Below are 15,313 nucleotides of genomic sequence, written 5' to 3'. Positions count from 1 at the left end.
TGTATACATGCATGCATATATACATATGTGTTTACATGTGTGACCTTTCAATTTTCACAAGCCCTGTGAAACACTTCCTTTAAGAGCTGAAGCAACAGAGGCTCTGACGACTTCAACACTTGAGATGGCATCACCCTGCTAGTAAGTGGCAGAGCCGGAAATCACCCCACAGCTGCTTTTAAAAATGTATGAAGTGACTTTTTCCCATACAGTACCTGATGAGACCCAGCATGGGTTCCTAAACCCTGGACGGCTATCTGCCATTAATCAGTGCACAAAAGCCGGCTATAATTGCTTTTAAAGAAAGAGAAGCCACCAACAGCGTCCATACTTATTCCCAGGAGCAGCGCCGTCCTCACAGAGAAACTGCCTCTTGTGCAGGGCTGGATCTGTCACGAGGCCTGTCCCTAATGCTCAGGCACTGCTGAGAGCCAGCATCGCTGTTGTCACCTTGCCAGGAGGAGCCTGAGGCCGGGAGAGGGAAGGTGCCCCTGGGCACGCGGTGGCCACAGCAGCCCCCGCGTCCTGCCCGCCTCCTCGCTCTGAGCTCGGATCCCCTGTCACCTGCCCCTTTGCCTGCAGAGAGCACACCTGTCCTCGTCGGTTGCCTTGCCGTAGCGTGGTGGCTGCCAGCTCTGCACGTGGATTCAGACGCGTGTTTCTCTGTGGACAGCCACCCACCCCTTTCCCCTGTTGTCACCCTCCCCGGTTCTGCGAAGGAACAACTGCTGTGGGACCCTAAGCTCACCCGACCCCTGCATAGAGGACCGCGGATCCCAAGCCACAGCGGCCATCAGAGTGAGACAGCCGGGCCTGGCAAGCGTTTCTATGTCCGTGAACTTGGTGCCCCTGGGGGCCCTTGTCCCTGGGCAGGAAGACGCGATGCCTGGGCAGGCGGCCGCCTCTGAGCTGCTCCAAGGCTTCGCGTGGACCCCCGTCCGCCAGGCGGCTGTCCCTCCCCACGCCACCGTCGGCGGCACGGAGTCACCGAGTCCCCCTCCCTCTCCGGCCATGTTGCTGTTCATCAGGCTGTAGGATCGGCGACTTGGAAGGAGGCTTCTAATGCCGTTTGGGGCCCTTCGAGACAACACGCGGTGCGCAGCGGCCCCAAATGGAGGTGCGGCAGCAGGTCACAGCGGGAGCATCGGCGGGGGCGCAAGCGTGGAGCAAAGGTCACTTCCCGCGCGGGTCCGGCAGCAGCGCTTCCAGTCCCGACGGAGCAGTCACGCAAGTCCATGTGAGGCCTGTGGCGGCTGCAGCCGCTTCTGCGGGCGTGAGGGCAGAGGGCAGCGCCGTTCCACGGCCCCCGTGGGTCCCTGTGGCGGGACTGCCACTCGGGTGTCAACTACAGAAGACAGCGGGGGGAAGAATGCAGAGGGAACTGCTTACAGACCGTAGGCGCGGTCTCCCACGCGGGGACTCCCTTTGCACTCTGGCGCGGTCACCTGTGAGCGACAAGGACATCATGTTTCGTTTTCATTTTCCTTGGTTCCCAGACGCGTTGAATAATCAATGACAATAGCAACGCGTGGCCAAAGAGGGCTTCTTCAGTGCCACCCCGAGGATTTCCGCTCCTGGTCCGGTCCTTCTGAGCTGCTCTAGCAGAAGGCCGGAGACCTGGAGGCTTGTAGCAGCACAAGGGCATCTCTTACAGCTCCGGGGGTTGGAAGTCCAAGATCGAGGTGCTTCCGGTGTATAGACGGCTGGCTGGCTCCTCCCGGGGGTGGTGGGGCTCTGTGAGTCTGCTTTCTAACGGCACTATCCTGTTCTGGGGCTCCACCCTCATGACCTAGTCAGGTCCCCAAGGTCACCCTGGGAAAAACATTTCAATGTATACACTTTGGGGGGGCACAGACAGTCTACAGCAGCCCGTAAGGCTGAGCCGGCTTCCTGGCACCACCTTAAAAGAAGGTGGGATGTCATAGAATTCGGTGCCAGACAAGAGAGGACGTGGGAATCCTGCCCCTGCTGTCCCGGAGGATAGGAGCGAGAGTGGGGACCCAGAGCACGGATGTAATGATCAGAAAGCAGGACCCTCATTGCCACCACCCCTCCCCCGCCCCCCGCTGCAGAACATTGAAATAGTAGAAAAATTCCCTGCGATGTGAGAGCCTGGCTCCCTGGTTTCTTCTGGGGACATGACAAGGCTCACAGAGAAAGCCAACGCTTGCCATGCCAACCGTCCAATGGTTTGGGAAAGGTGGGGACATACAGTCAGACCCATGTGTCCCCACAGGTTGGGGGTGACACTTGTGGCTCGCATGAGCCTATCTGGGACATGCAGGGGATCTGGATGTTTGCACATACTTCACTGTGGCGATAAGGGGCTGCAGGGAGGTTGGGGGGTTGGCAGCAGTTGGGCGAGGAAGGGAAGGTTGTCCTGCACAGACGTGGAGACCAGGACACGTGGCCGGGACTGTGTCTCTGGGTGCATCTGCCCAGCTGGACGGAAGGGACAGATCTGAGCCGTGCAGGGGCCAGACCCCTGAGCAGAGCAGAGCAGAGTGAGGATTCAGGGCAGCCACGTGGGCCTTGGTCTCCCTTTGCCCAGCACCGTTTGCCTGTACACATGGGTGTCGTTCACCTTGGAGAGAAGCATGGGGCGGTGGAGATGTGACAGAGCGAGCGTTTACTCAGGAGACCGATCCATCCAGGGGACGCAGCCGAAGACACCGTCACGCTCTGAATGGATGGCTTGAAAGACTGTGATCATCTCTCACTCTTCACTAAGGGGACAGACGAGACCTGCTTTTCAACAGATAAAGGAGGCGCGCGTTCTTCGGCACATCTGAGTCCAGAACGAGGACCTTCCCAAGTGAAAGGGAGCAGAGCGGCACGCAGCTTCCTAACCGCAGTCTGCGCGGCCGTGCAAATGTGCAAACCGGGAGCCAACAATGGCTTTTTCAAGAGAACCCCCAACATAACGCTGGCGTTTAGGTCGTGCCCGGCGAGAGGCTGGAAAGAAGCCCGAGCTGAGTCGCTGAGGACGCAGCACAATAGGTCCTGCCGGCGTGAGCTGCGCGGACCCTGCCCTCGGCTGCGCTGGCCGGTCCCCCAGCCCGTTCTGTGCCGTGCGTCTCCCGTGCAGTCTCGGCGACAGGGACACCGCGGCACTAAGTGTCAGACCAAACCCTTAGGCTTGCGTCATTAAAAACATGTGTTTTGCTGGAGAGTCTCGCCGCAGTGAAATGTCCTGCTCCCGGGCAACATCACGAGGACAGGAGTTCGTGAACACGGGCGTTGGGCTAGGCACCTCGGCGGGGCTCGCGCACAGATTTCTGTCCTGGGGTGTCCTTTAAAGATGCATACCTTGGAAATTAAAGACTCTTTGGCAAGGCTTCTCTGAGTATTTAGGTGAAGCGATGACGGCTTGGGGTCTGGCGTGAATTCCCCGAATGCCTTCATGGGCAAGGGAGTCTGTGTCCCCCCCACATCCGAGCTGCAAAGAAAAGCATTTCATTTTCTCCAGTCTGTGCTGGGAGGTATTCTGTTTTCCACCACCTCCCTCACCGCATGGAGAGGGGGAAGTCACGAAGGCCATGAGCAATTTTAAGTTTTAATAATTTTAGATGAACGGAGGGCCGATGCAAATGCCTTAATATCATTGTTCATTCACCAAAACCCAATTCTTCGGAGGAACGCAAGGTCAAGTTCACAAACTCAATTTACAAAATGGCTTGGGAGCACCTAGAGAGCATTTTCCTGAAGTAAGAAACATGTAAATCTGAAACTTGGAAATTAGGGAAGGATGAGTAAGGTGTTTGCTCTTAATGGAATATGCTTTCATGTATGGAATGAGATTATTTCAGTCACAAGCTAAAGGCCACCCGGGAACCGAATAAACACCACAGGCAGGAAAATACTCCCATATACCTGGGAATTTTTTGGAAGGGTTGGGTCCAAAAGGAATGTAGCAGATTTTTCTTTTTTAATGGGAGTGGAGTAAAGAGGGGTTTACTAGAAAGTTTTCAGTGTTAGAATTGTATGTGGTCAGTCCCTACGGATGTGACAGTATGTTTTCCTCTCAAGGTTTCTTACCGGGTTCTCTTTCGTTCTGAAGGCCTCCATGAATGCAGTTTAAGGTGGGAAAGAGAAGGGCCCGGATTCCTTACTTTTTCTATTGATCACCAATTATTCCATCACATTAATTGATGGTCCTTGTGCTAGTGTAGGATCTGAATGCTATCTCTGTATTAGATCCAGTCTCTATATATGTATCGCTGTGTTTATGGGTCCGTTTCTGCCTGCCATTCCAAAGCTGAATCTGTCCATTTCTGGAGTTACAAATTTAATTGGCCATAGAACATAGTTAATGTGTCCTTTATGTGTTTGTCTGTACACTTCTTACATATTTTTCAGTTTATTTATCACGGGGTATTATATATTCTATGTTAAACCATTATTTTTTAGAATATAATTTTTCTAAGTTGTTTATAACAAGTTCATATGCAGTATGAATTCTATATTTATCTGGCAATAGGCCAACTTGCTAAATTCTTGTATCTGTTCAATAGTTGGTGTGTGAATTATTTGGGATTTTTCTGGTAGCAACCATTTCATCTGCAAACCAGATTTGTTTTTCTTTCTGATCTTTATCCTTTTAATCTATGCACGCATGTCTCATTACATAGATGATGGTCTGTGGTGCAAAATAGAAGTGGTTCTTGCCTTGTGCTTACTATGAACTGTAGGTTGTAGCAGCTCATTAAGTAAAGATGTTTATACGTCTCTGCCTATTTTAGGAAGAGTCTGGATCATGAATAAGTAAATTCAAAGTTTAATAAATTTTTTTAAGGGGGCTTTGATTTTTTCTTTAAAAATAGCAACTTGGTAGAATCTTACCAACATTAAGATAGGTCTGTAACGTCATGAGTTCATTTCAGATCTTGTGGAGACTAATAATTGGCCTCTTAGCAAGAAGGTACTATTGATGAGATAGAAAAGCAATTTGGCAGTAAGTTCTTCCACAGTACGGTGCACTTCATATCTTACCAGAACATGATCGCTAGTTTAATTCTGAATTATGAAATAGCATGTCTCCACATTCCAGTTCATCATACTGAAGTTGGCTGTTAATGGCTGGATTAAGATCACAGCATGCAGAACTATTTATTTATTTATTTCATATCTTGAATGACATCGATAAATGTCGGGTGGTAACATCACAATATATGGGAAAAGGGGGTTTATGTAAAATTTTCAAAATATGTCAGTGTATGTCCCAAGAGGCACCTGTTCCATCAAGTCAGCAAATGTCCCAAAGTTTTCTCCACAGGGACACACCAGGCATTGCACAGACCCGGGGCGGTGTCTCTGGACTAGATCAGATGGCTTTCTCCATGGGGACCCAGGGGGTAGATATGCTTCAAGTTCAAGGCTGGAGAGCAGAGGCTGCCTCTGCTGGAGCCTGCTAGATGCTTTCTAGTTCCTCTTGGGGCCTCTAGCGCACGTTCATTCTCTAGCCTGTCCAGTCCTTCTGGGACAGGCTTCCCGGGCTTCTCTGACGCCAATATACGTGAGAAGCCCTCCAGGTGACCTTCAGAAAGGGACACGAACAAATTCAGATCGGGTGGGCAAGCACCCCCTCCCAGCACGTCTGCTTCACAGAGACATAGTGCATTTAAGATGAAATAGCACAAATACCTTTTCTTCTTTTCTTTTAAAAAATTTCTCTTTTAATTTTTAAAATCACAGTTTATATTCAATATCTTTAGGGAGAGAACGGGATGCCCAGACAGGCTTGTAGTCAATATGATCTGCAGTCCTGCTAGTGTGCCAGGACGCAGGGGCAGCTTTTGTGTGTAATTGTAGATTCCTTGGCTTAATTTTTTTAATGTAAGTATTCTTTTCTCTTATTATAGCGTCTTGGCTTTTGCCTACTCTGCCAATTCTTAGTGATTTGGGATTTCCTTTATCTAAACCATTCATTATTGAGCATCTTCAAGTATTTGTATTATCAAATATTAAAGAATAAGATAACATCATTTTACAGTTTTTAAAACTTGATCGAACGTTCATGCGTTCAAGAGTCTAGACCAGACCTCAGCCAGTTTCCTGTAAAGGCAAGAGAGTCAGTATTGTTTTTCACGTTGGGAGCCACAGCTACGCAGCTGGGCCATGGTAGGAGCACAGTCAGCCACGGACAATGTAACAGTGAGGAATGGTAACGCACCCCACCGGTGTTTCGACACCGTTTCTGTAAATGCTGCTCTGACTAACATGTAGCTTGGAGATGCACAGCATGTCTGTATAAGAATCCTAGGAACTAACTTCAGAAGATACTGACTTTGACCTGCAGGCATCCCAGCTCTGGCAGATTCGCTGACCTTCAATGGTGGAGCCGGGATGACGTGAAGCCAGGATGACTAAACCGGGGTGACTAGGCCAGGATGACACACACCGGACCGTCACTTGCTTATCGGAATGGGCGGTGCTCGTTTGCACAGAGAACTTTTCAATCCCCACCCCTGATCTCTTTGTTCTGTTCCCCTCTCCCTGCTCATAAACACCTCCGCCCGCACTGAGATGTTCAGATGGGCTTTGAGACAGGACAGTCCATCTTCTCAAGATGCCAGCACTCAGATAAAATACTCTCCTTCTTACCTGCACCTGTCTCATGAGGTTGGCCGTTGTTGCATCCAGCAGCCGGACCTGCGTTTGGTTATAGCAACACTCAGGCAGCGCCGTGTTCTGAAGCCAGACGTCTAGACACTGAAACTTGAATTTTATACCGTTTTCACATGGCATAAATCTTCTTTTCATTTGAATGATTTTCTCCAATGATTTGAAAAGGCAAGACCCATTCTTTGCTCACGGGCTGTACAAAAGCAGCTGGTGGGCAGGAAGTCACAGCTGCTTGCCCCCCATTCTGGGTTAAATGCCAGCAGCTCCCCCTTCACAGGCCTTGGGACAAATCAGGGGGACACGTCTACAGTGTCCTGGGCATTTGCATTGCGAGGATGTTTTTGTGTGTGTGTGTGCGGTGGAGAGCACGGGGGTCATTTACCCTGGTGTTCAGGAATACGTTGGGGACACACAAGTCACATGTGAAGCACCAGAGGCACACGATGACAGCAGCCCCTCGCTGTATCGCGGGTCACTTATCGTGGCCTCCCTGTATCGCAGGATTTTTAAAAATATTATATTTAATTATTGATCGCGTATTTTTCGCTCTATCGCGGGATTAAGTGGTACTGTGTACGTATGTTGTTAAAGCGACGTAGGTTTAAGAGTCTAGAATAAATGTAAGGTTCCTGCTTCGTGGGGGGGTCTGGAACGTAATACCCACGATAAACGAGGGAAGACTGTATATCAGGTGCGAATCACCGAGCTGGTATTCAGGGAACCCACAGGGCATACTTTGGAATAAAAGTTGAATTCCACCAGACTCAACATGATAAAGTCCGCCACTAACATTTAGTCTGCCATCACCAGAAATCCACTTTTCCCCTGCCATGGCCAGGAAACTCTTCTCACATGTCATCAGATGCTTCCTAGGGACAAAATCCAACAGCGTGTTCCCGTTTTTCATCATTTGGGAGGGAATAAGAGGCAGGTCCGCCACTGCACCGAAGACCGACATTGTGGATATTGCCACTCCACGTCCTGATTGGAGAGGCTGGTATAATTTTTTCCAATAATGGCCTCTGATCCTCACATTCACTGTTTAAAGGCTGCACACAAGCCTCATTTATCTGCCTAACGATCACATATTGATTAACCATTGTATGCTAGACGCTGTGCCTGGCCCTGCAGAAACAATATTTCTACTGTTCTCTCACCCATCAATGATTAATATGGAACCTGCTTTCTCCATTTATTTGGATTTCATTAGAGAAAAAAGGTGTTTAGTAAGCTCTTAAGTCCAGTTTTACCCTTATACTAAAATTGCTAAAATCAGTAGCGATCAGAGCCGCCGTGTTGACATCCCGCAATAAACATTTGGATTTAAATGTCAAGGTTTCTGAAACTCTCCAAATTATAAGTTCAACATCTCTTTAGCAAAATGAATTTTCAAGTTATATTTTAACATACATATCCAAATTGTGAAATGCGTTAACTGCACACACTTTCAATTAAGCTATCACTTGATGTCGGAAGAGAGGATGAAATAAATGAGAGTTGATTATGTCAGTATGCCTTTTCCAACGTGATTCTAACTCTGGCATTTAGACCCAGGTAACAGAGAATTAAATACCAACACAGCCCAAGGACCGCATGCATTTAAACTTTAAAATTAACTGACAGAAGATGGCTTCCCACGGTGACTGCATCATCTGCCAGTGACTCTCATCCATTCCATAAATATTGATGAACTTCCCAACTTAGCAGTCACTGTTGGTGAATTTTACTCCGTCCCATCTGCGTGTCTAAAATTGAAATTCTTTACAACGTGGCCAAGTTCCGTGATGGGGGTGGCCAAAAACAGGTCTGAGGCAACCATTGAGGTGACAGAAAAGAGCAGATTGTGACTAGAGTCTCTCTGATAAGTGCGATCTGTTGTCTCTCAAGTATGCCTGAAAATCTCCTTTGAACCAGCCCGAGGATATCGCCTGAGCCAACTGTTTGCGGAGAGGCCACACTCACCAACCGAAATGAACTTTTGGTCACACGAGCGTGGCAATCTCCTCATCATGCATATCAATTCCCTGCCCAAGAAAGTGAATCCTGAAACATAAAATTAAAAAACAATTTCCCGTATTCCTAGTTCACTAAGACTTGTGTGGGTGTTGTAACTTCTATAGTTCATTGGGAGAACATAAAACTGTCTTTGTAGTGAACGTCAGAGACAACTCTTTGAAAGCAGCTAAAACAATATTTAGGGTCTTCTCATAAATACACAGTATTCAAATATATCGCATCTGACTTAAAATTCTTCTAAGTGATTTTAACGATTAAGGGCACCCCATTAAGACGGCATAGTTTTCTAAGAGCAGTCCATGACACGGGATGCAAAGCAGAAACTGATCAACTTCAGTGAACTTCAGTGTCTTTCAAGTCTATTTTTCAAAAATAGCTGAATTAAAACCAATTTTATTCAGTAGTTATCATTCTGTAGATGCTGTGAAATTGCCTCATTCCCGCACTCTAAAATAGGATTGTAAAAATTGTTTGTTTCTCCTGGTACTTCTCTTTCCATCCCTAAGTCTTCTCATAACAGTCGATTTTTATAGAAGGAATGGTGATGGGATTTTAAAATGAAGTATTGGCTCTCTTTTACTTCCTCCTCGGAGCGAGAATCTTGATTAATGTTTAGTAAATTTTGCTGTCAAGACCTTCTCTTTACTCTCTAACCTAACCTTCGCGTGCTGGCCTTTAAATCATTTGTTCTTCCTCGATAAAGATGAAGAGGAGCTGGCCAAAGTAGTCTTCCGTAATGACCCTTCATCTACTTGATGACAAGGAGTGAGTCACCCTTCAGAGTCATTGTGTTCCACCTTCTTTGCCTTCCCCCATGCCCACATTTACGATTCCTCATGTTTTATCCCGGAGGTGCTCAGGTTATAAACATGGGGAGGGAGGACTTGCCTGTGGAAATCTCGTTACAGGACTTCTTGCCCTGTCTCTGCAAATAGCATCTTCCAAAGATTGGGCTCCAGAGGCCATCCCTAAATTGCAGCGGCATTGGCTTTGTTGGCAGCCTTGACAGGTCCCTGGCAGACAGCTAATGCAGGTCTGCCCATCACTGGGTTGTCAGGAGAGGAAAAGTGGGGAGCAGTTCGGAGCCCATGTTGTGTCCACGGCTTCTCTGTGGCGCATACCCCGTCTGACATTGCTACAGCATTGTTCTTGTTTGTGGCCGAGGCAGGCTGCCCCCAACACCGCAGGTTGGTGGAAACTCCCTGTGCAGCAAACGTTTTAGGATCACGGATGAGAGAGAACAAAATTCCCCGGACACTGTCTTCTGTCTGGGAGGAGAGGTAGCAAATCTCTCAAGAGGAGAAGAGCCCGAATGTTCCCTCCTGGTCCCTTTTACGGAGGAGGGGGTTCGGGAGATACAAGGTCAAGATTCCTAAATCATCAGTGAGCTCCAGATGCTTGGGTTACAGTTGACAGTCACTGATTGCAGATGTCCATGTAAAGAACACAGTGAGCAGTCCGTGTCAGGGGCTGTTAGACATCCTAGCGCCGTGCTGACATCAGGTGCAGGACTTCACACGTGTTTCCTATGCACTGTTTAGAGCCAACTAAGAGATGAGAAAAACAGAACACGCATAACGTGCATTCTTTAAATCTAATTCCCACGGGAACCCTCTGAGTGCCCTTTGAGTCATGCCCGCCTCTGGCCTTCCCGGTTTTCCGGTCGAGTCTTACCGGTCCCTTACAGGCTCGGCTCGCGACTGGGCTAGTGTCCCCGGAACCACACAAAGCGGCCCCCCACACCTGGGCTCCTGTTTTGCTCTAGTTTTCTTCCCCCAAACCCTTGCACTGATTCGGTGAGAAACCAAGTGGTGCTAATAAATTCCCGCCTAGGGCTGCAGGGAGCAGAAACTGATGTGTGCCCGCTGAAGTTAACGTCATCCTAACACATGTTTCAAGGATCCGCCCCTCCAAGAAAAGGAAAGGCTTCTGGCAGGCTGCGTGTGGGGGAATAAGGTGCCCACACAAACACCTCGTGTTCCGTGCGTCTCTGGTCTCTGGATTAGGGGTGGCACTTCCTCTTGGATAAGCATCGGACAAGGCACAGCTGACCACTGACTTAAATTACCTGCTTGCCTGTGGGTCTCCCATTCCCTATGAGGGTCTGAAGGGAAGGATGGGGCCAAGCAGGTGTCTGTACCACTCCCCACTGCGGTGAGGCTGCGGCGGGCTTGCAGCCCACGTTTGCTAACCGACAGACTTAGCAAGTAAAGATCCGTGGGCCCCTTCCCAGAGCCCCCCAGGCTCTAGAAAGAGAACTCTAGCCGCTCAGCTGGAAACCCCACAACCAAAAGAAGAAAAAGCCTAGCATATCATGCAGAATGTTTAGGGTGAAGGTAGAACAGATATGGGGAGCACACAGCATTTCACAATATGTGAAAACACCCGTCTCGCACATGGCTTCACGTGCTTTTTCGGTACGTTCCCCTTAGGGAACGAGCCTTGGCACATGATAGGTGCCCCTAAAAATGTGGTAATTATCTGCCTGAAATTACTTAATCGCACCAATCTGTAGGATAATCATCCCGCAATTAAATTTGTAAATTTAACCCTCTCTTTTTTTTTTTTTTTTTAGAATACCGTTGCTTCGAGGATGTTCCTAGCTATCAATTTGACAAGAGGATAATCCCAATATATTTTGTTCAAAATAATTTTTAAAACAGTTCACTGGAGAAGGTTTGTCCCTGAGAAAATCGTTACCAGATTTATCATCGCCGTTGCTGCAGTCCCATAGGGAGCCACGTGGTGGTCCGGCAGATGTGTTATGGGCCGTTCTGTGACTGGGGAGTACCACTTCGGTGTTTGGGGGAAGTGGACTTACCCTTAGAAGCATGGGACCACGCTCCGCTCTCAGCAAGCAAACAGTCCAGAGGCATGGACTAATACAGGGAGATAATCCATGCACATAAATATTTTTTTGATCATAAATTGGAATGGTTTTAAATGATAATTATATGATAACAGATTGATTTTAAGTTAGGAGGAAAGAGAGACCAGAAAGATGGGCTGCGTGCAGATCCCCAAAGGCTTTGCTGATTGGCTCATAAATGTTCGTTGTGTCCGAGGTGGACAGCCCACTGGTAATGTTGAGGAAGAAACGTGCAGAATGAGAAGAAGTTAGCTTGGAACTGTAGTGGGGAAAAGACGGGGAAGGGGAAAGCAAGTTAGCAGCCTCCAACGGTCGTGATTAATGGGGGGATGGCTGAAGAATGGAATGAAAAAGAAAAAAACTAAATACAGCTGGTGGCGTATGTAAGGAACTAGAGGAAGGATCTTTAGGTGTCTTAGCTGAAGACCTTAGAAAGTAATCATGTCATTAACAGAAACAGAGGAGGTAGACCTAGACGCAGTTTGGGGAAAAGAAAGAAGTTCCATATTTGATGCACGAACATGTCAATAATAGCAAGACACTGAAGTGGGACTCTCTAGAGTTCGCTGATGATGCGTCTCTGGGTCACCAGGGACTTTGGTTCAGGCTAGGGTCACAGTTTTGACAGCCATCACATAGACATCATCAAGGTCAGTTTTATAAACTTATCCTCTGCCACAACATGGTGAGCCAGTCCTTAGGGGCATAGGAAAAACACAAGAAACAACAAATAAAAAACACAGGCGTTCATGGCGTAGTGCCTGTCAAAGTGAACTAAAGCATACATGTCTGAGATTGTTCGCTGCTGACTTATAGCCTGCCTCTTAGGAGCAGGTATTATTAAGTTACCTCTACTCTCTTTGCTTATTCATTGGAATACAGAAATGTTTACGTTGTCCTGAGAGCCATCAGTGAGGTATATTTCCCAACACGGGATCGTAGAGCGACGTTCTGGCACTTTAACTTCTGATCACGATCTTGATGTTTGTTCTTATCCTTACTCAGTAACCATAGCCCAACCTCATAAAGGAGTGGGTTATCCTGGGGGGATCGACGCAGTGGGCTGTTCATCAAACTTTGATCCTCACATAACTGAAGTATGTCTGTAAAGGGCTTTTAAAACCCACTTGACATTCAGGGCCATAAAACATATTTATTTTTTATGCAGTTCAACACAAGAAAGCCCCTAGAAAAATGAAAGGATCACGGCAGCTATTTTTCAAGTCCTGCAACTTCCCATCATCCTATAAATTTAGGATTCCAGGAAACGCTGGGAAGCCAGTTACAAAAAAAAATAAGTCTGGTGTCTAAAAGGGCCCGTTGACACGTGGTCCTCAGAAAGCATGATGGACGTAATTGCCACTTCCTTTGCGTGGGCACACTGCTGTCTTAGATGTGTTCCTCTTTGGAAATACATGGACGTCCTTCGCAGAAGGAAAGGTGCATCTGGGCCTCGAGGCGTTAACACACTGGGTGCAGGATGGTGCCAGCTGACATTCGTGTTGGAGAATTAAGTGGGGGCTGTCGGAGAGCTGTCTCCGGGACCCTCACCTGGGTCCTGCTGAGCTGCATTGTGCAGGCAGAAATGGGTTGCTGCTTCGGGACACATGGCAGGAAAACCCTGGGGACACAGAATGGGAATAAGGGTGGACAATAGAGGAGGGGGACAAAGGCTTGGCATCATGCGCCAGGGATCTCAAGGGCCTGATACCCAAAACTTCTATGTTCTAGTGGGGACCCTCGGTGAACTCACCTGGAAATTCCCTGGTGTCTACAGCCTGCACTTTGTCCCCTTTAGGAAAATGGACGCCCAGCGACAACCTGACTGGCTCAGGTGGGCTCTTTGGCCACCGAACACCGTCACCCTCAGTCACCCTCTCCCAGGAGTTCATGGTATCAGCATGGGCACAGAATAGGAGGTTTCCATACGTCCGCTCAGTTCTTCTCCATCAGCATGGAAGACAGAGAAAATACTTTGAAGACGGTGATTTGGTGACCCCACAGCTGGGACGAGGTAGAGTTACTCAGCTCAGTGACCGGCCCAGAGAGTGTACAGCAGGGTTACTGTCGTTGTTTGATAAAGTATCAGTGTCTCGTAAAAACAGGGTTCGTGGTTACATTCTGGCATCAGACATAAAGGGAGAGAAACTGCAAATCCACGAACATCTTGCGTAAGGGTGGGCAAACGCTTGTCTCAGATCATCAAGAGACTTGAGGGCAACACTTCCTGGCAGAAGGCGACCTTCCCTCCAGGGCACATTTGGTAACGTTGGGGGACATTTGGGGTTGTGATCACTGCGGAACAGTAGCACTGACCTCTAGTGGGTAGAGGCCAGGGATGTGGCCAAATGTCACGCCATGCACAGGACAGTCCCCCCTGCGGCCCCCCAGTGTTTTCTCCACAGTATGCAATTGCCAGGTCTTCTTGCTCACTTTGGACTCTTATTATGCATTACGTACCCTGTTCATTAGCCCTCCACCGCCTTTTCTTCTAACCATGATTGAGTGAAGGACCTTTGTCAGGGGTTGGTGGGTCATCATGCCATGTAGCACATCTAGCAGCACCCCCGGTCTCTGGACATCGGGTGCCAGCAGCATTCTGCAGCCTCAGGAATGATAACCAAAATGTCTCCAACTGTTGCCACATGTCCTCTGTGGGGTGGGATGGGCGGAGGAGGGACTGGCTCCCACTTTTGAGAATCACTCACACAGACAGATACATATTGGACGATGGATTCTATGCCCTTTACACTCTAATCGGAAGTTATATATTTAACGCATATATAAAAGCATAAGCACCCATGCATTTGCATGCTGCTTATCTGTAATGTGTGGCAGCCGCCTCTCCATCCCTGAAGCAGGGAGGGACAGCAAATGGGACTATGGTTTTAAATTTGTTGTCGCCGGCAGATAAATATCTGATTCATTCAAGACCAAAGAGCCCATGCTTCACATCCCATTTAGTTCAGGGAGAGGTTGTTTATTCGTTTTGTTTTGTTTCGTTTTTTTACTTATCTACATTCCTGTTGAGACAATTACCGCAACAGCACTTATCAGTTTAACCTAATCAAATGCGTACATTCTTATTTTGTTGGAACACAAATCCAAAATGCGTAAATGGAGAAAGCTTATCTTTCTCCCTAAAACCTATTACTTCTGCTAGTATAAGGAAGCCTCAAGCTGTGTCTGTCTAAATGCAAAACGCACAGGAAAACTAAAGCCAGCTCCATATTTTAATTAGTTATGCTCGGGGGGTGGGTAGGGCGATAATGGCCAGCTTTCCCCTTTGACCTGAAGGAAGGTACACATTAAGTGCATCTTCCTTCAGCACTCAGTTAAATTTCACAGAATCATACAGATTATTAATTAGGGTCCCAGCATGGAACGTTCCAGAAAATTCTCGTTCCAGCGGACTGAGCAGATGGAGAAATGTTTCCACAGTGAGGTAGGTGTTGAAATCGTCCCTCGGCTGGCCATCCATTTCCATGGGTGAACAAGAGTCTTTCCCTGCCACCCAGACGCCAGTGGATTAAAGGCAGAGGTGACAGCGTAGACCCTGCTGACGTCGAGCGTTAGGAAGTGGCCAGCTGCTGACGTGGCTCCCAAGCGCTGGCTGGGCGGCTGGGCATGTCCCACGTCAGAGGCCGGTTACCCGCAGAGAGCAGAGCTTCCAGACGTTTGTTTGGTAACTAGGGCGACAGGAAATGGATCAACCTGAGCAGAGAGCTTCAAGGACACCCAACCCTGAGTGTGAAAGGCAACCCAAGAGGTGGGTGGATTGCGGGCCCAGGGCACTGGGACAGG

This window comes from Furipterus horrens, unplaced genomic scaffold, assembly GCF_987537825.1.
Source record: "Furipterus horrens unplaced genomic scaffold, mFurHor1.1.pri manual_scaffold_17, whole genome shotgun sequence".
In the NCBI taxonomy this organism is placed as follows: Eukaryota; Metazoa; Chordata; class Mammalia; order Chiroptera; family Furipteridae; genus Furipterus; species Furipterus horrens.
Note: the sequence above shows the minus strand (reverse complement) of the source record.